This window comes from Martes martes (genome assembly GCF_963455335.1).
Source record: "Martes martes genome assembly, chromosome: X".
Taxonomy (NCBI): Eukaryota; Metazoa; Chordata; class Mammalia; order Carnivora; family Mustelidae; genus Martes; species Martes martes.
In genome coordinates this window covers 30609559-30636260 of record NC_137897.1, presented here as the reverse complement: position 1 = coordinate 30636260, position 26702 = coordinate 30609559, and the positions used below count along the sequence as shown (strand labels likewise).

Here is a 26702-nt window from a genome sequence, read left to right as displayed (position 1 = left end):
ATCATTGTCTCATCCTGGGATTGATGACCAAATCAGAGGATGTCCGCAGAGGCCATTGTGTGTGGAAAATTCTGTGGACAAAATATAAAACCTAGTATGGCACTATAAAGTATTCCACTATAGGGGAGGAAGAATAATTTTCCCTCTACCATTCTATGTTCTTGACTGAGACACCTGTAATACGAGACAGATTACCGGAAGAAAAACAAACAGAGGTTTAATTACACGTATACCTCCAGTATAATGGGAGATACCCAGGAAAACTGAGTAACTCTCCAAATGGCCAGAGCCATCATCTTAAACACCAGCTCCAGTTAAAGACAAGAGATGTTGCTTGGGGAGTGTGGAGCTAGTTATGGGAGGTTATCAGGAAAGCACATTAATCAAGGGAGAGTTTGTTGTGCAGATTCAAGTCCATGCCTTCTCCACCGATAAAGTTTCTAGAGATTGAGTCATTCTCTTTCTGGTACAGAGAGGGAGACACTGTTACAAATGGAAATTTCCCTTATATGTGTAAATTTATTTTACAAAATAAATTTACAAAATTTATTTTGTAATAAAGTTACAAAAGGGTAACTTCTCAGGTTTTAGAACTTTTCCTTTGTCTGTCTCTTAAAAATAATCAGCCTAGGGATGCCAGGATGGCCCAGTGTGTAGAGTATCCGCCTTTGGCTGGCTCAGGTCATGAACCCATGGTCCTGGGTTCGAGTCCTGTGTGGGGCTCCTTGCTCAGAGGGGAGCCTGCTTCTATCTCTTCCTGCTCCTCTCCCTGCTTGTACTTTCTCTCTCTCTCTCTCTCTGATAAATAAATAAAATCTTTTTAAAAAAATCAGCCTAAAATAATTCTTATGCCAAAGACATATTTACAGATGGCAAATCCTACTTCCTTCTTCACCATTCACAGTAAAAGTAACTTGGAGGGAAAAAGATGATAAAAGTGGAAATCCAGAATTTACTTACTAAATGATACCGAGAGAAATCAAGAAGTGGCTGAGTTTACCATAAGTGTTTATTTCTTTTCCTCAGCAAACTGGGAAATAGAGAGTAAAGTTTGCTAAAATGTAACACATTATGTGTTTGTACGTGAGATTATGTAGCTTCAGTGACTGCAGCACGCTAAATGGGGTCTCGTCAGAGTTTCTGAAGAATTTTTGTGCCGTGTTTATCTGCTGCAAGGACTAACACTAACTCTGGATGAGAAAAGAGTAAGTCACCTCTGACCTTGTGAGAGAAAGGAGATGGACTCCTAGAAGTCCTTGCTGACTTGCAAACAATGGATTGTAATGAGACTGAGAGGCTGAGTGTAAGAATATTGCATAATCCATCACATCCCCTGGGCTGACGTGGGAAAGTCAGCATAAGGAAAAACAGTTATGGATGGCCATGGGAAAATATGAACGCTTCTATGTGAACTCTGAGCTGTTCATGCCAGTAATAAACTTCTTCTGAGAAAGGAAGAGGCAATTCAGCTCAGGGTATGAGTAAGTGCGTCTAACAATCTGGGCTTTCTAGGAAGTGGGAGTCCACACCTAAGCTAAAATGCCAAATCAGGGGCGCCTGGGTGGCTCAGTGGGTTAAAGCCTCTGCCTTCGGCTCAGGTCATGATCCCAGGGTCCTGGGATCGAGCCCCACATCGGGCTCTCTGCTTTGCGGAGAGCCTGCTTCCTCCTCTCTCTGCCTGCCTCCCTGTCTACTTGTGATCTCTCTCTCTCTCTGTCAAATAAATAAATAAAATCTTAAAAAAAAAAAAAAAAAAGCCAAATCAGCCGCGGGGTAGGGAATTAAAGGTTCTGGTTACCAATCCAGTGTGTGGGCGTGTGTCCACTGGGAGGTTCCCCATAACAACAAGCAATTCTCAGACATCACCTGAGGGTCCTACAATTTAACTCAACTCTGACACTATCTACCTGGGGAGCGTGTCCAACCCCACAGGTGAAGGGGTCAGCCCTATAAGATTTCCCCCAGTTCACTATAGGACTGACCTGCTATAGACTGGAGTTTCCCAGAACTTCCTTGGGTTCATTTTATTTCCCAGCGTGGCTCACAGAACTCAGAGAAACAGTTTACTTACAAGATCACCGGTTTATTATAAAAGCACAGAACTCAGGAGCAGGCAGATGGAAGAGATGCACAGGGCAAGGTATGTGGGAAGGGTGTGGGGCTTCCGTGCCCTCTCCAGGCCTGCCACATCTCCATGTGTTTATGAATCTGAAGCCCTCTGAATCCTGTGCTTTTGGGTTTTTATGGAGGCTTCCTTGTATAGGCGATTGATTCACTCACTGGCCACTGGTGACTGATTTCAACCTCCAGTCACTCTCCCCTCCCTGGAGGTCAGTGAGGGGAGAAAGGTCAGTGAGCAAGAAAGTTCCAACCTTCTAAAACCGGGCTGGTTCCCCTGGCAACCAGGCCTACTACTTAGGCACTTTCCAATTGCCTCCTTAACATAACAAAAGACACCATTCCGGCTCTCACCACTTAGAAAATTCCTAGGGTTTGAGGAGCTCTATGCTAGAAATAGGAGGAAGACCAAATATACATATTTATTATAAATTACAGTATCACAGGAGTTAGAACATTTCCATGACAGCTATAGCCCTCATTGTAACACAAGAGTTCTGTTTTCTTTAAAAATTTAAAGCAAAACCAAAAAATCATGTAATAAACTACAACCATTAAGAAAACATGGCCAGTAATATGGAAGGTGAGGCAGGATTAAGAGGTTGCTGAGGCCCAAAAGATTTCAGGAGTAGGGTCACCCTATTACTGAGAGAGCCTGAGGATTATCCTCACCTGTGTTTCTTTGGAGCTAGTTAATGCCAAAAGACAAACCATGACTTTTCTCTAAACAAGAAAGCATGGTCAGCGGTTTGTTTTGTGGAATCAGATCATTTTTTGTGACTTTCCAAACAAAGACAACACTCTACGCTGTCTACGCTATCGCTGCTATGATTTATTTAAGATGGACCACTACTATCACCACGATTAAAATTGCTTTGTGGAGGTTAGAGGAAGACAGAGCAGGTGCAGAGAGGATGCAGACTTCTGGGAGAAGTAAGTGTGTACTCCCAATGGAAGAAGTGGAGAACAGATCTCCAACAGAAGGAGTTGAAAATGGGACCAGGGGGCGCCTGGGTGGCTCAGTGGGTTAAGCCTCTGCCTTTGGCTCAGGTCATGATCTCAGGGTCCTGGAATGGAACTCCACATCAGGCTCTCTGCTCAGCGGGGTGCCTGCTTCCCCCTCTCTCTCTGCCTGCCTCTCTGCCTACTTGTGATCTTTCTCTGTCAAATAAATAAACAAAATCTTTAAAAAAAAAAAAAAGAAAGAAAGAAAAAGAAAATGGACCCAGGATCCGGGTTACCCACTTGATGGCAGTGAGCAAGGGTGTCCTACGGTCTATATTTAAAATTGTATGGACACACGGAACACACAGATGTACACCCACATATAACACGTCTCTTGTCTCAATAGTTATTTCGAGCACCAACTTGGTCCCGATACCACACTAAAGAACAAGGCACAGCTTACACATGGTTGGCGGGCACTTATGTAGGAACTCCGGAGACAGCTACTGAAAGTGCTTCTGTTTCTTGTCTTTCAATCAGCAAGCTAGGCTTTGCAGATTAACATATTAAATGCCAGAGATGGATTATTATTGGTGAAATAAATGTGTTGACTACAGCAACGATTTTTGTAATTGGACTCTCACAGAGAAGTCGAAAGTAGTTAAGGTTTACGGACTGGATGAACCTAGTATAAGAGGTACTGCCCACCTCTGCACCAAGAGGTTTTAAGAATCGAATGAGGAGGGAACCTGGGTGGCTCAGTGGGTTAAAGCCTCTGCTTTCGGCTCAGGTCATGATCCCAGAGTCCTGGGATCGAGCCCCACATCGGGCTCTCTGCTCAGCGGGGGGCCTGCTTCCTCCTCTCTCTCTGCCTGCCTCTCTGCCTACTTGTGATCTCTCTCTGTCAAATAAATAAATAAAATCTTTAAAAAAAAAAAAAAAAGAATCGAATGAGGGACGCCTGGGTGGTTCAGTGGGTTAAGCCTCTGCCTTCAGCTCAGGTCATGATCTCAGGGTCCTGGGATGGAGCCCCGCATCGGGCTCTCTGTGCAGTGGGGAGCCTGCCTCCCCCTCCCTCTCTGTCTGTCTCTCTCCCTACTTGTGATCTGTCAAATAAATAAATAAATAAAATCTTAAAAAAAAAAAAAAAGAATCGAATGAGGTTGGTAGACTTCCCCCTTTGCAATGGAGGCCAAGGCTTGATTCCTAAACAGTCGTGTGGCCTGAACCTGCTTTAGGCATACAGTTCTTAAACTTGGCTGCACATCAGACAGACCTGGAATGCTTTAGGGGCTGCAAATGCTGAAGCCACGCTTCAGGACAATAAAACGAGAATCCCTGGGGGAGCAGTCAAAGCATTAGTGGTTTTCAAAGCTCACAGTTGAAAACCACTAGTTTGAGAGGATATATAGCAGCAGTTATGATGTTTGCAGATTCCAGATTCTGTAATAGATTTGGATCTTTCTAGAGTGACCTCTCGTACAAGGGGGTAGCCGAGGCACCTAAAGAGATAGAAATCCGGTCTTCAAAGAACCCCACGAATAGGTTATATGAACTGTTGCGGGTCTGCTTGATAATCAGGGTTTGATTAACCTATGTCTGTGTATGTGTCAGTATTTGTTCTAAGATTTAATTTATCCTGACAGAGAAGTTTATAGAGAAGCAACTACCCTTCCCCACTTCCAGCTTTTGGGGAGCACTGTTTATCAAAAATAAACTAAGGATTATGTGAAACCATCTGGGACTAAGTCAGATAACAGTGGGTGCTGTGTATGTAATTTGCTGTCCACCCAACCATGAGCAGCTTGGTGTAACACAGTCACTATTTTAGGAGGCTAAATTCTGGAGAGAGACTTAATTACTGTATTCATCAAAGGGGAGAGATAGTAGGTAATATGAAATAGTTTGTTTCTAATCAGGAAAGCAAAACTGTCCTAGGTTGAGAAATATTGGATACAGGCACCAACCACAGGAGGGCAAACAAGTCCTTATCTTCTGCGTCTGTAACCACATTTTGATCTTGAATTTTCATTTCAGCTCAGTCGTGGAAAATTTAATCTTCCAAATTGAAGGTACATTCAGTAAGTTCTGCTTTGAAATTCAATCTTTTAAAGTAGCACTCTCTTAATTCAGGAATTTCCTGTCACTTCTCTCCTTCTATCAGGGTCCAGGGCAGACCGCCCCAAAATATAACACAATGGCATACTGGTTATTGTGAATTGAAGATACCTAGGAAATAACCGGTGCAAGGACACTGAGACCCTGCTCTGTCTCCTTGACAGCAGGAAACAAATCTCCCATATGAAAGGCACCCTCCCTTTCCTAAGAAGTAAAAAAGATATGCTTTTCACCAGAGACAGGGACTTCAAAGTTGAGAAGGCTATAAAAATAAACCTTGTTACTTTTTCACTAATCTACTACTTCAGCCCCAATTCTGCTTAGAATTCCTTTACTAATTAAAGCTCCCAAATACCTGTTTTCTTTATCTTGGCAAGTGCTCACGGAGTTATTATCTCTTTGTCTAGAATGTATAAAACCTGCCTGGGTCATTTCTTTGGGACTCAACTTCATTTTGGGGCCTCCATGTACATGTAATAAAGTTTTGGGTTTTTCTCTTATTAATCTGTTTCATATTAATTTAACTGACCTAATCAGCTAGGAGAACCCTGGGAGGGGAGTGAGGGAATTTCTCCCTCCCCAACACTTCTATTTGTCCGGTTCTGGGAGGATTTACAAATCATTGGCATTTGGGATGGATGGATAGATGGATGGATGGATGAGACAGATTGATAATGTATAACTTCACATTGGAACCAAGAACCCGTGTTAGCTTTGATATGTATCTTTTTTTTAAAGATTTTTTATTTATTTGACAGACAGAGATCACAAGCAGGCAGAGAGGCAGGCAGAGAGAGAGAGGGGAAAGCAGGCTCCCCACTGAGCAGAGAGCCCGATGCGGGGCTTGATTCCAGGACCCTGAGATCATGACCTGAGCCAAAGGCAGAGGCTTAACCCACTGAGCTACGCAGGTGCCCCTGTATCTTTTTTTTTTTTTTTTAATTAAAAAAAGTTTTTAAGGAATCTCCATGCCCAATGTGGGGCTCTAACTCATGACCCTGAGATCAAGAGTTGCATTCCCCATGTACTGAGCCTGTCAGGCACCCCTGACATCTATAATCTTAACTGATTTCATTGACTGACATCTATACACTACTTCTGTGCCTCAAATGCCCATGTCCTTTCTGCTCTCTGATGCCCAGTTTATTGCAAACAAATGTGTGTCTTCATTTTCCTCATTTTGAGGGATTTTTTTTTTTTTTTAAGATTTATTTGAGAGAGAGACAGGGTGAGAGAAAGAGAGCATGAGGCGGGGAGGGGCAGAGGGAGAGGGAGAAGCAGATTCCCTGCTGAGCAGGGAGCCTGACAGGGAGGAGGCTCCGTTCCAGGACCTGGAATCATGACCCAAGCTGAAGGCAGACGCTTAACTGACTCAGCCACCCAGGCGCCCCTTGAGGGCTCTTTGAGCTTCTAGCCCATTCTCAGTCATGTTAAATCCCTCTGAAGGGAATAGGCCACTTTTGGACGTTCCCCCTCCAATCACGTTGAGGGATGTGCACTTACAACTTGGTATTCTAGATTTCAGAGGCCAAACTGGCTTTGGAAATTTTCCAGGGGACTTTCACAAATCCTTCTTTATGTTTGGGTCCCACTAATCCTATCTATCAGGATAGATAGCATTTCTATTGCACACCAAACCCTAGAACATGATCCTGGGGCATTTTATGTACAATTTAACTGCTTTGATCACCTCTGTGAAATATTTTGCTTTCCCTAAAGCAAATACATGGGTTCTTTACATGCCCAGGGGCAGGAAATTGTTCTCACATCCACATATGGCCTTTAGAGTTAAATGCATATGGCATAAACTCTAGGTTTGCTTCCTTCGAAGTTGAGTTTACTAGAAGCCAGGTTTTTACAACTTTTGTGTGTGTAGGAGTTTAAAAAATCTACTCAGGAACACATTTGATTTATCTACTCTCAGCCAAGCAAGTCCTCCCCTCACTCAAGGAATGCCACTAAGCCAATGGATGGAGTGCACAAGATCATCAAAAATATTGGAAGACTATGATGAGTGCTGTGAAATGTGTAAACCTGGCGATTCACAGACCTGTACCCCTGGGGATAAAAATACACTATATGTTTATTAAAATAAAAAAATTAAAAAAATATATTGGGAGAAAGAAAACCTTGGTTATTATCAAAATATTGCCTCCTGCCATACTTGTAACAAGGACCTGTGGCTAATTGGACGGCTGGGCGTGGGATGACATTTTATCAGGATATCTGTATTTATCTGTATTAGCTGTTACAGATGTGAGAAAACCGAAGTTCTCTTATGTTAAGTGACATGTCTGAGATCACAGTGCTAATTAATAGCAGCTCTGGGTGCAGAAAGTGTGGTGTTCTTCTGTTGCTGGAAACTCTAAACTTGATTTGGAGAAATAGAAAGTGGCTTCCAACTAGCTCAATATCAGTGATCGACAAACATGGCTGTCCATTAGACTCAACCACAGAGCTTTTGCAAAATAGACAGGGATGCCCCCATAGCAAGCATACAGATTCACCAGGCCTGTATTGGGTTCCACACCTCTGTATTTAATTATACACAGATAATTTCTATGCTTTATAAAATAAAAAAAAGCTGAAGAGCATATGTAATGCACATACAATCAGCCTCAAATGTTGCCTTCCCTGGGCATCCTTCCAGCAGCTTTTTCCTGATCTCCTCCAGCCCCCAAAGACCAAATGGGAGGCGCCTAACGCAGGCATCAACCCTGATGTATGCACAGCTTGAGACAGTAGTTTTAACATCTCTGTGTGCTTCAGGATCCTCTAAGATACCTGTTAAATATGTAATTATCAGATGTCACTCCCAAGTTGCATGAATTGCTTTATGAACCCTTAATAAAAGATAATAAATGGGTATATGCTAGAATTTGGTCTGAAGTTGGTGTTTATTATAACCCGGAAGTGAGGCTTTGGGGCCCTATGCATCTCAAATTCTTTGACCGCTCTTATATATCTACCAAAAATAACTCAATAAACATGCGTGGCCAAGTTGATTTAGATCACAGGGCTTATTAACCCCAGTGTTTGCCTTCTAATAGTCAAACCCTCCTTCCTTTGGAGGCTGCAAACAGTCTGTATCCTGGCCCTGCCTGTGGAACACAGCTTGGCAATGAGTAGGAAGTGAGCATACTTGTCTACTGGGGAATTTGGCAGGAAAGCACGTAAAGACATTTCCCAAAGTATTTCTGAGCCTGCCCATAGAAATACCAACATTCTTCCACACCTATAAAATGAGCTGTGATGTTTACTCAGTGTTGACTTTGAAAGTACTGAACTTGTTGTTAAATACCTGTTAGGAGAACAGAGAACGCCGGCCAAGCACAATCTGCCACCCAATAATTTCCAGGGAACACAGATGGCAAGAGTGTTTGGACCTTAAAAGTTATGATGACCTAGAGAATTTGTTTCCAGTTTAATTACTTTGCAGGTAAAATAAGAGATAGATGTATCACATTGGATCTAACAGTAGGATGAACCTAGTTATTGGCCTAAACCATCTCTTCTTGGCTCTTTGCATGAATTCCTGGGAGTAGGAAGACAGGTGCGCACTAATCTGTGTGGTAAGCCCCAGCCCCTGGTCCTGGTCCGCCAGACAAAGCAGGTGAGAGGTTTTAGGGGAAATGGCCCTTTCAGGACAATCATTAGGGCAGCCCTCTTACCACCAGATTGACATACAATGGGTGGAAAACCTGAGAGAAGGGGGAGAAAAACAGGGGAAATAAAGTAGAAGAACTGGAAGATGAAGTTGCAAAATTCAATCTGATCTTGGCAAAACATGAAGGAAATCCTATGTCAGCCAAGGAGAGCCTACTTCCTGATTTGCTTTGCTCTCTGCTCTAGAGCCAGGAAAGCCCAAAAAGAGTGGGGTTGTCAGAAAACGTAGAAGTGATACCTGAAGAGCACTGAAACGAAACAAAACAGAACAGAAAAGAGAACAAAAAACACGTTCTGATGGAGAAAATACCATCCTCATTGTGACTGATTTTATTCAGGGAAGTGACAGCGATGTAATCGTCTTTTTTGCATATTACCCTAACAGCACCCCGCAAACTGTGAATGGAGGCATGAAGTGATATTTATTGTTCTATCCCCTGCACAAAGTGTAACACTTACGAATGGTAGATGTTTAATACACATTTGTTGAAAGAATGAACACAACAAAAATGTCTGTTTAAATGGAAGCACGGAAGGAGGCCAGGAGATGAGATGCGAATTCTCTGGGCATATGTAATAACGCTCATGTTTCTAAAATTGTATCCCTTTCTCATTTGTCGTTTCCTTCCTCTCACCGTTACTTCCTTATTTCCTTCCCTTCCCTTTGCTTGCCATACTTCTTTCTTCTCCCCTGATTCATTTCCTCCCTCCCTTTCATCCCCTTCTTCCTCTCTCTCTCTCCCTTCTCAAGCTGAGAGCGGTGAGGCCGAAAGGGGCTAGAGAGGACCTTTCCAACTTCCTCCCCTAAGCTGGTGGCAGATCTGGGTCACAGATGACTTCTTTCGTCACCCAAGGCGGGTGTCTCTTCACTACATCACAAATGCTCGCCCTAGTTTAGATTTTCGTGCAACGGAAGAGAGGCAAGCTGTCACCATGACACCAAATGAAGATCTCGTTATGCTCTACTCATTGCTCTGAAAGTAACACATCTAAAGAAATGAGTGGCCTTTCACACTCTGCTGTATCTCAGGCAGAGGAAATGCCTAACGGTGGAAATGCCACTAAAAGGACGGACATGATTGACAGGCAACAAATTCTGCTAATATGTGTCAAAAATTACAGTATGTATGGATTATTTCTAAAATTGACTGCCCTGAATTTCAGCTATGATCTTGGACTTTGTCACACTTCAGCTCTATCTTTACAATACCAATTTAGAATGAGAATATGAAAAACCTGTCAGTTCATATTTGAGTATATAGTTCCAGAAATGCGCTTACAGTTTTTTCAGATAAATCATGATTATTTTGCTATCATGTAGACATAGCCGCGATTATCATTTTGTTTTTTGTATTGCCAAGTGATTATTTCAGAGAAGACGGGAATACTCTTAGGGTAGCCTCTCAGTAACCTGGAAACAAGTTCCTTAGCTACAGTCCTGCTCAGTAATATCAAAACGAATAATAAATACCCCTATAGTATTTCACAGAGGTAATGAGGGCAAATTAAGTGACATTCAATGCATAAGGGGAGATTTTCAAGGACCAATACAAAGCATTATCCATTTAAGTGGAGAGAAATGGCAATATTTGCTGAGGGAATAGGAATCAGTATGAGGAAGTGACCGACTCTATTTTCCCTCATGCATATTCTTACTTTTCTCTAGAACTAATGAGCCCTGACAGTGGCAATAGTGAATAATAACATCTGAAGTTCTCCTCAAATTGTTTTTCTTTTGCATTTGTAGCTTTCATTTAAATTTACTTTCTTATATATGCCACATGTATTAGAAAGTGTGCTTTAGGGAACCTGTTTTAATTTTTTATTATTTTACCTTTAGCAACAATTACTACTTGAAAATTTAATTTAAAGGATTGGAAGGGAAGAAGCTGTAGGCAGGGAGGGTTAATTTGGAGGTCACTAGTTTGTGAATCAGCTAAGTCCTTGGTGAGTGATAATTGAGAAAGTCATAAATTATAAACAAGAAACATAATATTGTTTTTTAAAATTCTGACCCAGTATTAGTCTTTAGTGGTTTCCTTCCTTCCTTCCTTCTTTCCTTTTCATTTCTTTCTTTAAGATCTTATTTATTTATTTGAGTGAGAGAGAGAGAGGAGTGAGTGGCAGTGGAGGGCAGAGAGGGCAGAGGGAGAGGGAGAAGCAGACTCCTTGCTGAGCAGGGACTCCAATGTGGGATTAGACCCCAGGACCCTGGGAAAATGACCTGAGCCGAAGGCAGAGCTTAACACACTGAACCACCTAGGCGCAACCCCTCTTTTCTTTTTTTTAAAGATTTTATTTATTTATTTGACATAGATAGACACAGCAAGAGAGGGAACACAAGCAGGGGGAGTGGGAGAGGGAGAAGCAGGCCTCCCGCCTGGCAGAGAGCCCGATGTGGGGCCTGATCCCAGGACCCTGGGATCATGACCTGAACCAAAGGCAGAGGCTTAACAACTGAGCCACCCAGGTGCCCCATTTGTTTACTTTCTTTTAAAATATTTATTTATTTATTTATTTTAGAGGAGAGGGGCAGAAGGAGGGGGGAAGAATCTGAAGCATGCACAGAACTGACACAGGGTTCAATCCCATGACCCCGAGATCATGACCTGAGCTGAAACCAAGAGTCAGACACTTAACTGACTGAGTTGCCCAGGCACCCCTTGTTGGCTTTTTAAAAACATCAGTATTTTCTAAAACATCAGTGACATTTCTAAAATACCAGCTATTATTTCCTAATTTCCGGAATTTTAGAACAAAATTTATATCTGATGAAAATATCTGGCCCATGCCCTTCAGTCTTCTCTATCTGATAGGAAGTGTTGACTACAAAAACAACAACAAAAAGAGAAAAGAGAAAGACAACAAAAAGAGAAAGCAAAATGAGCAATACAGAAAATGTAGGTAGCTGAAGACAATTTATTGGCATAAACAACCTTTAGAAATTGTTCACATTACTTGCAATAAAGATACTATATCAAAGTTGAACCTTGAGTATCAGGAGAGAAACTCCACAGACCGGAAGGTGTTAGAAGATAATCTACAAATCATGCATCATGGGAAAGTTGAACAAGATATTAGTGAGGGGTGGATGGAGTCAGTTTATAGGGTTTTGCTGGTTTTCTGGGAGTCTAACATGACCTCCCCAGGGGGAGCTAATTTGTCATAAATCTCTCCATCGGACTGGGCATGGAAAAATGACACCTGGAGCATGCATGGAGGTTTCCTTTGACTAAACAGATCTAGGGCTTGTTAATACACTTCAATCCGGGCTTTCCTAATGTGCATGCAGCATTACCTCCAGAGGCAGAACTATAGTCCCATGCAGAAACTAGTGGAAATCCATTTCTTTTTGAACGGTACACTTACCAGGCTTAAATCAACTTGAAGCTAAACATTCTTCCTCTTCTAAAGTAAGAACTTCTAAAAATATACGTATGTGTTGTCATATGGTGTTATTTAATGCTTTATTAGTTTCCTATAATTTGTTATATTGGTTCAAAATTCCTTTATTGGTTTCCTATAATGTTAAGCAATGCAGTTCACGTTAACTCTACACTAAATCACTTCTGGATTCTGTTTGCTTGTTTATTTGCTTTTGGCTTTTATCAAATCCTTCAGTTTCAAATACTAAAGACTTTGAAGCAACTTGTTAAACCCATAGACCATGGGCTTAGACTGCTTTGTGCATCTCTCTCCTACTACTGACTAGAAAGACATTCTTAGGCCACCTTGTTAACTAAACTCCTTCAGTTTTCTTATTTGGTAAATTAGGAGAGAGAAGTGATATTTGGACTCCTTGTTGATATGGTTGTGAGAATTTCATTACATATCATAGCTCCTAACAAGCATAGCGTCAAACCTGTAGAAAACATTCAAGACATTGAAGGCTAGCTACTATAATTATTCAGTATATAAAACTTATTTCTCTTCTCCCAGTGATTGATCTTTATCATAAAACGTGAATGGAGATTTAGAGGTGAAGTCAGCATGATGGTAGAATAGGAAACCTCTAACCTTATTCCCCACAGAGACACTGACTTAACAACAATATATGGTCCAGAGAGCCTTTGTGAGAGTTCCAGAAACCAGGTAAGATGACTCAGAACCCCGAGAAAGGACAAAGCCAGGAACAGCCTTATTGAAATGGGTAAAAAAAAAAAAAAATTACTGCATTTCACCCATCATGGTCCTTCCCCAAAGCCAACACAGCTTGTTGTGACTGGAAGAAAACACTCAACTCAGTGCTTCTTTCTTGGAAGCAAAAGAGAAGAAAGGAGCATACATCCAATGTTCCAGCAGGGACTGGATCCTGTCACACCTGACTCAGAGTGCCCATGTGGAAGAAGCTAACTTTCCAAGTCTGGGGACCACTGAGAGCAAAGACGACCTCGGTGGCCTGTTGCAGCACTGAAAAACCTAGAGAACCATAACAGACACCAGAAGGAACAAAAAATTCTAAGCTCCTGAAAAAGTAATTGGAAAATCTGTATGGTTGGCAAACTACACGAGCAAACAGAGAAAACACATCCTCAGAAAATGTCCGAGAGCCCCTAGAATCCCTAGCCAGTCTTGTGTACAAAGCCAGTCCATAAAGACTGGAAGAGGTAGATGTTTTCTCAAATACTCAAATCTCAGCAAAAAAAAAAAAACAACAAAAAAAAAAACAAAAAACGAGGCATATAAAAACTCAGAAATATAGCTCAAGGAAACAAAATAAATCTCCAGCAACTGACCCTGAAGAAATAGACTTCTATGAATTAACTGACAAAGAATTGAAATAATGGTCTTACAGAAGCTCAACAAGTTTCAATTAAAAAAAAAGAAAAGCCAGAAAATGGCATGTTATGGTGAGAATGTAGAGAAATCAAAACCCTTATACACTGTTGGTGGAAATGTAAAATGGGGCAGCTGCTGTGGAAAACAATATGGAAGCCCCACTAATAATTAAAAACAGAATGATCATATGATCTAGGAATCCCACTTGTAGGTATATATTTAAAAGAACTGAAAACAGGATCTCCAAGAGATATTTGCATACCCATGTTCATTGCAGCATTATTCTCAACCACCATGAGGTGGAAGCAAGCTAAATATCCATCACAAGCGAATGGATAAAGAAAATGTGGTATATACAAACAATGAAATATTTACCCTTAAAAGGGGTAGAAATCCTGTTATGTGCTACAATATGGATGAAACTTGAAGACATTAAATGAAAGAAGCTAGTCGCAAAAGGGTAATTAGTGCATGATTCTACTTATAGGTGGTATCTAAATTAGTTAATCTCTGAGAAATAGAAAGTGGAACGATAGCTGCCAGGAGCTACAGCGACAGAGAAAAGGGGTGTTGCCTTTCAAAGAGCATAGATTTTTAGCTTGTAAAATGAAAAATTTCTAGAGCTCTCTTGCCCAGCAATGTACTTACAGTTAACACTACTATACTGTATACTTAAAGGTGGTTAAAATTTTAAATTTTTTAAAGATTGATTTATTTAGAGAAAGAGTGCATGTGCGAGTAGGGGGACAACAAGAGGGAGGAGAAAAAAAAATCTTAAGGAGACACAGTGCTGGGCATGGAGCCCAATGTGGGGCTTGATCTCACAACCCTGAGTTCATGACTTGAGCAGAAATCAAGAGTCGGATGCTTAGCTGACTGAACCACCCAGGTGCCCCTCGATTTTGAATTTTTTATGTGCTTTTTAACACAACAAAAAAGGATTTCACTTCATTTCAGTCTGGCTCCGATGGCTCTTGTCCTCACAGCATCACCATCAGAGAGGTGCTGAGGAGAGCTGAAGTCCCAGAGAAGCACTCTGACCGCCTGGCGCTGGCTCTACACCCGCCACTGGGTCTCAGAATGGGCGCAACTGGGAGTGGCAGCCTCCACTAGAATCCCTTTGTTCCCGTGGAAGTGCAAATGACTGAAATGTGGGCATATGCTTGAATAAGTATTTTGTTAGATCAAAATAAATTTGGAAGAAAGTCCTCTCCTCCCAGGCCTTACTAGCTGAGTGAAACAAAAAAGTGGGGATGGATTCTAATATTACTCTATGTGGCACTTCTGACAGGCATTTGTCACCCATGTATTATTTCCTTCAAAGAGAAAGTTTAAAACAGCCTCGTTGGGAGTAAATACTTAGTTTTCTATCTGGAAATGATCATGTTTTCCTTGAAACACTATTCATCTATGAGTCCTGGGTTTAAAATTACTGCCTGTATCCTGTCATTTTCTCCTCCTCCTAATCCTCCTTCCAATACACGGCTGAATTTTGCTTGTGATATTTTATGTCTCGGCATCTATTCAAGTAAATTTTGTTAACTTATTTCTCCACAGGAAGGAGAAAACCACATCCCCTCCTGGAACATGGGAGGATTTTATCTCATTTTATAGAATGTTTTATACAGCATTCATTTTCATCTTCCTTCATATGATGGATTGCAGAAATCTCTCTTCTTATATAATGTCACTTTGGTGCTAAAGCAAAATGTGAACATTTACAGGTACCATTTCAAAAGAATTATTTCCTGGAGGCACCTGGCTGGCTCAGTCAGTAGAGCACATGACTCTTGATCTTGGGATTGTAAGTTCGAGCCCCACAGTGGATGTACAGATGAGTTAAAAACAAAAATCTAAAAACAACAACAACAACAACAAAAAACCAGAAATATTTTCCATTCACTCAAAAACAATTAAAATACCACTGGAGAACATAGCAGAAGGTGAGAGAAATCTTGGTGGGAAAAAATATCCCAGACTTAGCATTTTGGTTTATTTGACCAGAGGGGGACGATCTGAAATGGTGAGCTGCACAGCCACCGGAGTGCGATCGCAAGCCAGGGGTTTGCATGACAATATTGTGCACGCATACACCTCATGACAGTTGTTTCACCCAGGTCATCAAGAGCTCAAGTTACTCGAGATACTGATTTCTACATTCTGGAAACATCGTCAAGGAGCTTGTGCCAAGAAAACAATGCCAAACAGGTCGAATCTGCAAATGCCTTAACGATTTTCAACTCTGCCCTCTCAAAGTAGAATCTCCTGCAGCCCAGGGACCCCCTTCTTCTCCCTGGTCATCCTAAGTGGTTTTTACCAGTGAGGCTGTTAGCTTACCCTTGATTTGCTACAGGTGGTGGTGAAAAGAGGAGTCATTTGTGAGTGCCATGAGGACACATAGTTTATGACTTCAGTGTGAGGTTTACCGATCACCACACACCAGGTACAGCAGCCCCGGTAGCAGATGTCTGGGTGACCCTAGATTTCCTTCTCAGACTTGTAGATGTGGCCCTTTCTGCAGCTGCCAACCACCAGGCTCTTGACGCCCGGTTAGGGTGGGAATTGCTTGCTCATAAGAAGCAACTGATAAATGGTAAGTCATAAGAACATCTCTGCAAAAACCTAGCCATAAATATGACCAGCAGATAGGGCTCCCCACTGCTTTTCTCACAAAGAAATTTAACATTCTATTTCGGGGGAATAAAATGGGATCTGGGCCCATCAATTCTAGCAATTTATGCTTTTGTGTAATCAAGCCTCCCCCCCTTTTTTCCCCCCCTGAAAAGTGCGTAGAAATTTAGTGGACTATCTCAAGCACATTTATTAGTTTCCTGCTGGCTTTTTTCTTCTTGTTCTTTCTGTGCCTTCATTCCAGGAGCACTTTGAAAGCTTTCCTTACCCTTCTTCACCCAGAGCCCCTCGTGCGGCATCACGGGGGCCCGCCCTCATCTAGTACAACTTAGACCAGTTACCGAGCACCGCTGACTTGCACGATGCCCAGCAGAGGGAAGAGGACATGCGGAGGAAAACCGGAGCCTGCAGCGCTGTACGGTGCGATGAAAACCCAGCGCCTCCGAGTCAACTGGAGAACAGGGAGGTGTCTGTGAGGAAGGCTGAGCCCCGAGCTAGTGGATTCTTGAGCGACAGGTAAGGATTAACCAAAAAGATGAGCCTCCAGGCAGAGGAGGAAACGAAATCCTAGCAGGTGGAATAGCATGGCCAAATACTCGGAGGTTTGAGGGCTTTCAGCCCTGAAAGAACTGAATACAGACCGTGGATGGGAAGTAAGTGATGTATGTGCGCGTGCACGCGCATGCGCGTGTTCACACACGCGTAGCAGTGGGGCGGGGGGACACCCTGGTAGAGGAGTCTGCGACATTACAAGTCCCCTGCCTCAATACAGTGTTCAAATGTTTCCAGGGCCCAGGGCATCATTCCACGGCAAACCAGGCACATGAAAACACTTCTCTCCTGAACATGAGCATCAAACAGGAGAAAAACAAACAGAACCAAGCATGTGATTGCCTTTATATAGGCATAAATCTAGAGACAGATGGAACAAGTTGACGACTGAGATAGAGGGGCAGTTTTTAAGCCCCTCTTGTCCTAAATCTTTACACGGTGGCTTCTTTTTTTATTATTATTGTTATCAAAATTCCTTTGAAGTGCTGCACATTTATGCTGCTGTCTATGTTAACCCCAATACTCCATGAAAAATCCAAATATAGACAGACTCCAACTTAAAAATACATTAACTCCCCAAAGCCCATTTCTAAGTTAACTGTTTTATTCAATGCGTTCACTCATAGAAGCAGTGTTACAAAAAGCAGCAAGCAACATTACCCCCATTCATTCACTGCACCCGGAAAGGCTCCCTCTTTCTATTGTAAAGTTCCGTGGGTTTTGACAAATTAATAATGTGATGTGCCCACCATTACAGAATCATACAAAAAAGTTTCCTTGCCCCCTCAAATGCCCTTTGTTTCACATATTTAATCCTCACCACACCCTGAACTACTGGTAATCCTGATCTATTAACCATTTCTATAGTTTTACTTTTTCCAGAGTGCCATATAGATACAAACCATATACATGCAGTCTTTCAACTGGCTTCTTTCTCCTAGCAATGTGCATTTAAGAGTCTTTCATGTCTCTGTATGACTTGACAATTAATTCCTCTTATTTTTAAAAATTATTAAGAGCAGTTTTAGTTTACAGAAAAATGGAGCACAAAAGACAGAAGTTCCCATATATCTCTTCAACCTCTCTCCCCCCACAACAGTTTCCCTATTAATGTCTCGCATTAGTGTAGTACATTTTGTACAATTGATGAGTTGGTATTGATACATTTTTTTGGCATTGATACTTTTTTTCCCCCCTTAGGCAAAGAACTTTATTAACCTTGTTTCAAACTGTGTTCCCAGGCTTCTTCAGCTTAATTAACTGCAAAGAATGAATTGTGTATAAGCAAAAACTGAAAAGAGCTGCACGCCTTGGGCTTAAAAATATTAGAGATCTAGATTTTGTCAGATTCATGAACAAAATTTTGAAAAGCAGGCATAATACTCTGGAAAACAACATAGAGTTTCCTCAAGAAGTTGAAAATAGAGCTACCCTATGACCCAGCAATGGCACTACTGGGTATTTACCCTAAAGATACAAATGTAGTGATCCGAAGGGGCACGTGCACCTGAATGTTTATAGCAGCAATGTCCACAATAGCCAAACTATGGAAAGAACCTAGATGTCCATCAACAGATGAATGGATAAAGAAGATGTGGTATATATATACAATGGTATATTATGCAGTCATCAAAAGAAATGGAATCTTGCCATTTGCGATGGACGTGAATGGAACTAGAGGGTATTATGCTTAGCGAAATAAGTCAGTCAGAGAAAGACAACTATCATATGATCTCCCTGATATGAGGAAGTGGAGAGGCAACGTGGGGGGTTTGGGGAGTAGGAAAAGAATAAATGAAACAAGATGGGATCGGGAGGGAGACAAACCGTAAGAGACTCTTAATCTCACAAAACAAACTGAGGGTTGCTGGGGGGAGGGGGGTATGCAGAGTGTGGTGGGGTTATGGACATTGGGAAGGGCATGTGATATGGTGAGTGCTGTGAAGTGTGTAAGCCTGACGATTCACCTGTACTCGTGGGGCAAATAATACATTATATGTGAATAAAAATAATTAATATAAAAAAGGAGGCATGATATAAACTAGCAGCTCCCGGTAACTTCTTCGAGTTTTATCTTCTTCAGAACTTGACTCAATTCAGTTTGCTTCATTCTTGGAAGCTTCATCACAATTCTCCACAAGATCTGGAACATCATCATCTTCCTTCTCTCCGGCAGCAAGTGGGGCTTTTCCATCCACAGATTGTGTGGGCAGAGCTTCAGCTAGTCTTCTTCAGCTAGTCAGACTGTCTGCACCAAGTTGGTTTAAGACACTGGGTAGCATTTCTGTCAGCTGCTTTGTCTCAGCATGGCCTGAAATGGTGAAAATGTTCGTCAACGGCGATGCCTGAACTTCGGGGTTGTGAGAGTGGATCACTGTTGCTTGGTTTGTGAACATATTCACTTCTTCAATACCAGACATACTGCTTACCCCTAACTTCTTTAAGAAGAACTGAAGTTTTTTATCATTCGCTGTAGCCGTTCTATGAACCACCTTCTTCAGGCGAGCAGTTTCTTTCCCAGCAATGCGCACTTGTGCTTGCAGTTTGGAGTTTATCTTGGTTCATGGTAGTTACTTTCATCTTGTTGGAGAGGAAATGGGAGACCGCAGGGGGAATGGGGTTGGTGCTCAGGGGGTCTCGGGTGGACCAGCTGAGATGAGGTGTTGGTACTGATACATTTTTAAAAACTAAAGTCCGTAGTTTATATCAGGATTCTTTTCTTATGTTTTATACTCTATGGGTTTTGAAAAATGCATAATGACATGTATCCAGCATTACAGTACCATACAGAACAATAATTTCACTGCTCTTAAAAATTGCCTGGGTGGCTCAGTTGGTTGAGCAACTGCCTTTGGCTCAGGTCATGATCCTGGAGTCCTGGGATCGAGCCCTGCATCCGGTTCCCTGCTCAGCGGGAGGGAGGCATGGGGGTCTGCTTCTCCTCTGACCTTCTCCCTCTCATGCTTGCTGGCTCTCATTCTCTCTCTCTCTCAAATAAATATATAAAATCTTTTTAAAAAATTGCTTATGCTCTACCTATTAGCTCTCTCTCTCTCCCTATGAATAACACCCCCCCCCCAACCCAGCCACCAGTGATCTTTCTACTGTCTCCATAGTTGTGCTATTTTCAGAATGTCATTATTTGGAATCATTCAGTATGTAGCCTTTTCAGATTGGTTACTTTCACTTAGCAATATGCATTTAAGTTTCCTCCATTCTTTTGGTGGCTTGATTGTTCTTTTTTTTTTTAAGATTTTATTTATTTATTTGACAGACAATCACAAGTAGGCAGAGAGGCAGGCAGAGAGAGAGGAGGAAGCAGGCTCCCTGCGGAGCAGAGAGCCCGATGTGGGGCTTGATCCCAGGACCCCGGGATCATGACCTGAGCCAAAGGCAGAGGCTTTAACCCACTGAGCCACCCATGTGCCCCTTGATTGTTCATTTTTTTCCCCAAAGATTTTATTTCAGAGAGAGTGTGTACGTGCATGCACACACGCAAGCCTGAGTGGGGAGAGGGGACGAGGGAAGCAGACTCCCCACTGAGCAGAGAGCCTGATGAGGGGCTCGGTCCCAGGACCCTGGGATCATGACCTGAGCTGAAGGCAGACACTTAACCAACTGAGCCACCCAGGTGCCCCTTGATGGCTCATTTCTTTTTAGCAATGAATAATATGCCATTGTGTGGATGTACCACAGTTTACACCTGTTGTAGCACATTTTGGTTGCTTCCGAGATGTGGCAATTATGAATAAAGTTGCCATAAATATCCATATGCTGGTTTTTGTGTGCGCCTAAGATTTCAGCTCAATTGGGAAAACACCAAGAAGTATGATTGCTAGATCTTATGCTTAAACTACATTTATTTTTGTAAAAACCATCCAAACTGACTATACCACTTTGCACTCCCATCAGCAATGAATGAAAATTCCCATTGCTCCATCTCTTTACCAGTACTTGGTGTTGTGATTATTTTGGATGTTAGTCATTGTAAAAGGTATGTGGTGTTTTAATTAGCAATTTCCTAAGGACATGATGCTGAGCATGTTTTTAGAATATATTTTATTGAAGTAGAGTTGTCACACAATTTAGAGCATTTTTTTTAAAGATTTATTTTATTTATTTATTTGACAGACAGAGATCACAAGTAGGCAGAGAGGCAGGCAGAGAGAGAGGAGGAAGCAGGCTCCCCGCTGAGCAGAGAGCCCGATGTGGGGCTCGATCCCAGGACCCTGAGATCATGACCTGAGCTGAAGGCAGAGGCTTTAACCCACTGAGCCACCCAGGTGCCCCTAGAGCATATTTTTATAGGATTATTTGCAACTCGTATATCTTCTTTTGATGAGGTGTCTATTCAGATTTTTTGCCTATTTCATTAATCAGGTTTTGTTTTCTTATTGAGTTTTCAAAATTCCTTGTATATTTTAGGTATTTCATCTTACATATGTTTTGCAAAGATCCCAAGTGTGTGGCTTTTCATCTGCTAATATTATCTTTCACAGAGCAGTTTTACATTTTAAATAAGTCCAACTTTTTTTTCCTGAGTCATGCTTTTGGTATTGTATCTAGAAAGTCCCGGTCAACCCCAAGGTCACCTAGATTTTCTATGTTATTTTGCATTTTAAATGTAGGTCATTATCCATTTTGAATTAATTTTTGAGATTACAACATTTGTATCTAGATTCCATTTTTTGCATGTGGATGGCCAGATGTTCCAGAACCATTTGTTGGAGAGATTATCTTTCTCCATTTTATTGCTTTTACCTCTTTGTAGAAGTCCAGTTGACTATATTCGTGGGTATCAATTTCTGGGCTTTCTAATCTCGTCCATTCCATTGCTCTATAGAACTGTTCTTTTCCAGTACCATAGACTATCTTGATCATTATAACTTTATGTCAGATTTTGAAATGAAGTAGTGTGAATTTTCCAACTGTGCCCTTCTTAGGTATTATATTAGCTAATCTAGGTGTTTCACCTTTCCACATAAACTTCAGAATCAGTTTGCCAATACCTACAAAATTGCTTGTTGGGATTTTGGGTGAGATTGAATGGATTGAGTTAAGAATAATGGATATTGTAACTATACTGACTCTTCTAAATCATGAACATGGGTTAGCTCTCATTTGGATCTTGATTTTATTTTTCACCAATGCTAAGTAGTTTTCTGCATAGAATTCCCTGTACATATTTTGTTAGTTTTCTACACAAGTACTTATTTATTTGGTGCCATTATAAACAATATATTTTTTTAAATTCAGATTTTTTCATTGCTTATTGATTTTTGTATACTGACCTGGTATCCTAAAACCTTGCTTTATTTGTCCAGGAGTTCCAGGATTTTTTTTTCCCAAGAGTTTCCCAGAAGACTGAGGATTTTCTAGATAAACATCTCTGAGGGGCACCTGGGTGGCTCAGTCAGAAGGGCATGGGCCTTTGGCTTGGGTAGTGATCTCAGGGTCCTGGGACTGAGTCTCGTATCAGGCTCCCTGCTCAACAGGGAATCTGCTTTTCCCTCTGCCCCTGCCCCTTGCTTGTGCTCTCACTCTCTCTCTCAAATAAATAAAATCTTTTTTTAAAATCTGTAAATAAAAACAGTATTATTTTTTCCTTTATAATCTGAATAGCTTTTTATTTCTTTTACCTGTCTTATTGCACTAGCTTGAACTTCCAGAATGATGTTAAGAAGGAGTGGTAAGAGAAGATACCTTTTCTTTGTTCCTTATTATGGGGGGAAGCACCCCATTTCTCACCTATTAACTCTAAATTTTGGAAATATTCTTCTAAGAATTTTTAAATTTTTTTAAAAATATTTTTTCCCCAAAGATTTATTTATTTATTTGACAGACAGAGATCACAGGTAGGCAGAGAGGCAGGCAGAGATAGAGGAGGAAGCAGGCTCCCTGTAGAGGGGAGCCCGATGCAGGGCTCGATCCCAGGACCCCTGGGACCATGAGCTGAGCCGAAGGCAGAGGCTTTAACCCACTGAGCCACCCAGGCACCCCAAGAATTTTTTAATTTTTAAGTGATCTCTACACCCAACATGGGGCTTGAACTCACAACCTGGAGACCAGGAGTCACATGCTCTACCGACTGAGCCAGCCAGGCACCCCTAGATATTCTTTATAAAAGTGAGAAAAGTTATCTATTCTTAATTTGCTAAGAGCTTTTATTGTGAATGCATGTCATATTTTGTCATATGCTTTTTCTGCAGAAACTGATATGACTGTACAAGTTTTATTCCTTAACCTATCGATATGGTGATTAACACTGATGATTTTCAAATGTGAACCAGCCCTTCATGCCTGTAATAAATTGCCAACGGTTGTTGTTTTATTTTGTTTCTGTTTTCTTTCTCATGTTTATCCTGACTCATGTTTTCCAAGCTTCCTGGATTTGTGGTTTGGTGTCTGTCAATAATTTTGGCAAATTCTAAGCCATGACCACTTGAAATATTTTTTGTTCTGTTGTTCTTCCTGCTTTTGACACTCCAATTACACATAATTTACACATTTTGATATTGTATGTCTGTTCTTAGATGCTGAGTTTATTTTTCTCTTTGCATTTAAGTTTGAGAGGTATCCACTATCTACAGATAAGCCACTGAAGGTTTTCTTCTTTTTTGTTCTTGTTTTTTTAAGATGTATTTATTTGAGAGAGAGAGCGAGTGCAAGTGGGAGGGGGAAAGGGAGAGGGAGAGAGAATCTCAAGCGGACTCCATGCTGAGCAGGGAACTGGATGTGGAGCTTGACTCCAGGACCCTGAGATTACGACCTGAGCCAAAACCAAGAGTCAGATGCCTAACCGACTGCACCATCAAGGCACCCTCCCTTTTTTACTTTTTAAAATTTTATTTATTTAAACTAATCTGTACAAGCAACATGGGGCTCAAACTTACAACCCTGAGATCAAGAGTTGCATAAGCTTCCAACTGAGCTAGCCAGGTGTCCCTGCAGGTTTTCTTCATTTCTGATACTGTTTTTTGTTTGTTTCTAGAATTTTCTTTTGATTTTTTCTTAGCATTTTCATCACTTTGCTTACTCTACCCATCTACATCCATTCTTTCATATTGTCATTTTTCCCCCACTAACACTGTTAACATATTAATCATAGTATTTTAAATTTCCTTTCTAATAATTCCAACATCTGTGCCATATGTAATTCTCATCCTGATATTTGTTTTATTTCTTCAGAGTGTTTTCCCTTACCTTTTATCAAGCCTTTCCATTTTGTGTTGACATTTGGACATGTTGTATCAGGTAATGGGAACTAAAGTAAACAGGCATTTAGGGTGTATACATATGTGTGTGTGTGTGTGTGTCTGTGTGTGTCTGTGTGTGTCTGTGTGTTTTGTTTTTTGTTTGCATTTAGTGTGTTTTTATGTTAATCTTGCTAGGGGTGTGCCTGTGCTTAATGTTTGGTGTAGCTGTAGTTGCCAGACATTTCTAACTCTTAGAGCTTACTTTTTTTCCTCCTCTTGAATTTTGGTTTCCTTGAGTATACCTCCTCAGGGGGAGTCTGTCTTGTGGCTCTTTCAACTGTTATCCACTCTTATCATACTGGAGCTCTGTTGGGGAAGCAGTAACATATGGGAATGGGAGCCCTATTCTACAGTTTTTTGCTTAAATCTAAGTCTTTGAGCGGCCTGTGTATTGTGGCCTTTGCAAGAGTTTCTCCAGTGATACAGCTTTCCACTCACCCACTCAGCATCATATTGCCTTCCTTGGTTGCATCATCCTCATCTATTTCCTTGAAGCCCTGAATCTTGTTGACTACGCTCCCTTGCCCCCACCCCCTCAAATGCCTTCTATGACAAGGAAGAGTGGAGGAAGCTGGGATGGGAGTAATTCCCTCTCCTTAGCTGGGATAAGTCTTTGGAAAGTCCCCTTCCCTGTAGAATTTTGTTATGGAGAAGGCTTAGAACAGATTTCGCAATGGTTACTCTTCTCTTTGCCTTGCCAGAGCCAGGAGGGGATGGTTATTGAATCTCACCATGACAGTCTGATAAGGCTCCTGGAGACAAAGACCATAAAAGTATAGAGAGTGTCCTAAGATTGTGGCCCTCCAAGAATTTCTCACCGTCACGCTAATCCACACCCAGCCTCCCCTGTTCGTCAAAGTTGCTATTTACATGTGCCTACCAGTCATGGTTCCATTAACTTCTTCTCCAGGTAAACAGATCTTGGCTGTGTCTCTCTGGATATGCTTGTCTATTCAGATTTTGAGGTAGCAGTTTGCTCTGTGATCTCAGTCCTCTGATGGGCCAAGAAAAGTCATTAATTTTCAGTTTGTCCAGTTTATTCTCGTAAGAATAGGAGCAACAAAGGGCAAACATTTCTATGTATAGACTAGGATACTTTTTTCTATGAAAGTCAAATATAAAATATGTTTTATTCTAGTCTATTCACAAAATTAATATTCAAAGTTAAAATGTTTTTAGGAAGAAAGTTTTATGTCTGAGAACACATAAGGCAAAAGTACTCTTGCACTAAACTTAAGCCACTATAATTGCGTCTGTGTGAATTTGGTTCCAGCAAACATTTATATGCTTTAGACTGTGTGTGAAAAATGCCACTGTGCTCCACCAGACTCAGGGAGCTGATATTCAGGTATAGATAGACCAGCGAATAAAGAATATAGGCTATAAAGAAATATAAGCATGATGTTACAGGAAAAGTAAGATGATGTTCAATATAAAAATGCAATTTCAGGGTCAATTTTCCATGCATTCATTTCCATGCAATTTCAGGGTCAATTTTCCATGCATTCATTTAGTTCTAAGCACTTCAAAATGTTCTCAGTAACGGTGTTTGTTCCCTGCAGACCATGTGACTTTGGAAGATGTCAGGGACATATGTTAGAAGGAGTTCTGCACATAAATTACATTAATATCAGGGTTAATCCCCATTTCCCTCATCAACTCAGTGAAAAACATCTCTAATATTGACATTTCCCTATCTTCTTATGGTCTAGTTTTTGATAGGAATACACATGTAATTCTCAAGAAAAGTACATGGATTGAGATATCACAGCCTTAAAATGGGTAAAACAAAACAAAAATAAAACAAAAACTATTATTGCATCCTTGAAAAACAAAATGCAATCTTTTGTCTCAGAAAGCAGAGACAGGCACTCTATAAAGAATAACAGAGTCACCCGACAGGCACCAGGATCTGCATTGCCTAGCAACCTTCTGTGATTTGCATTAAATCAGCAGGCTCCATGGTACCAAGGCATAAGGAAATCTCTATACTATTCTTCAAAATATTTATTAATTTTTTGGCTTCTGAAGTTGGTACTCACTTATTTCCCTTATTGTCCTCCTTGTCTAGGCAGGAATTAATATGTGGACTTCCTTTGTATTTTGACAACACAGACAGACCACTTGCTTACAAAAAAATGCTAAAACTCTGAGCTATCTCTCAGGCCACTTAATAAAACTCTTTTTTCTTATGCCCCCATTATTTTTCCTTTTCTCATACCCTCACCTCAAACACAATATACACCCCTCTTGTACACCACACCAGGTTTCTGATTTTTCTGGATAATTTAAAAATAGTATTTCTTGGTTTTCTAGTCTGTAAAAGGCTGAGGAAGACTAGAGCCTAAAAGAAAATACTTTAGTACTACCATAATTTTTTATTTTTTATTTAGTTATTTTTACAATGGATACCTCTTTGTTAAGTTAATTTTATTTTAAGATTTTATTTGTTTATTTGTCAAAGAGAGAGAGAGCACGCACAAGCAGGGGGAGCATCAGGCAAAGAGAGAAGCAGGCTCCCACTGAGCAAGGAGGCCAATGCTGGAGTTGATCCCAGGACCCTGGGATTATGACCTGAGCCAAAGGCAGATGCTGTACCAGCTGAGCCACCTAGGCATCCCCTACCATAATTTTTTA

The 26702-nt window shown here is 41.1% G+C and overlaps 2 pseudogenes across 2 annotated transcripts in view; both read right to left on the bottom strand.

The window, feature by feature from the left end:
- LOC308337326 (MYND-type zinc finger-containing chromatin reader ZMYND8-like) overlaps positions 1–16556 on the bottom strand; it is a 42780-nt pseudogene extending 26224 nt beyond the window's left edge. Inside the window, exon 1 of the transcript in view lies at positions 16526–16556. The product of the transcript in view is annotated as an MYND-type zinc finger-containing chromatin reader ZMYND8-like (transcript). The remainder of the gene's footprint in view (positions 1–16525) is intronic.
- A 2349-nt stretch (positions 16557–18905) lies between these two features.
- On the bottom strand, positions 18906–19389 carry LOC308337628 (transcription factor BTF3-like; annotated as a pseudogene). The gene has a single exon. The product of its transcript is annotated as a transcription factor BTF3-like (transcript).
- Between the last annotated feature and the right edge of the window lie 7313 nt (positions 19390–26702).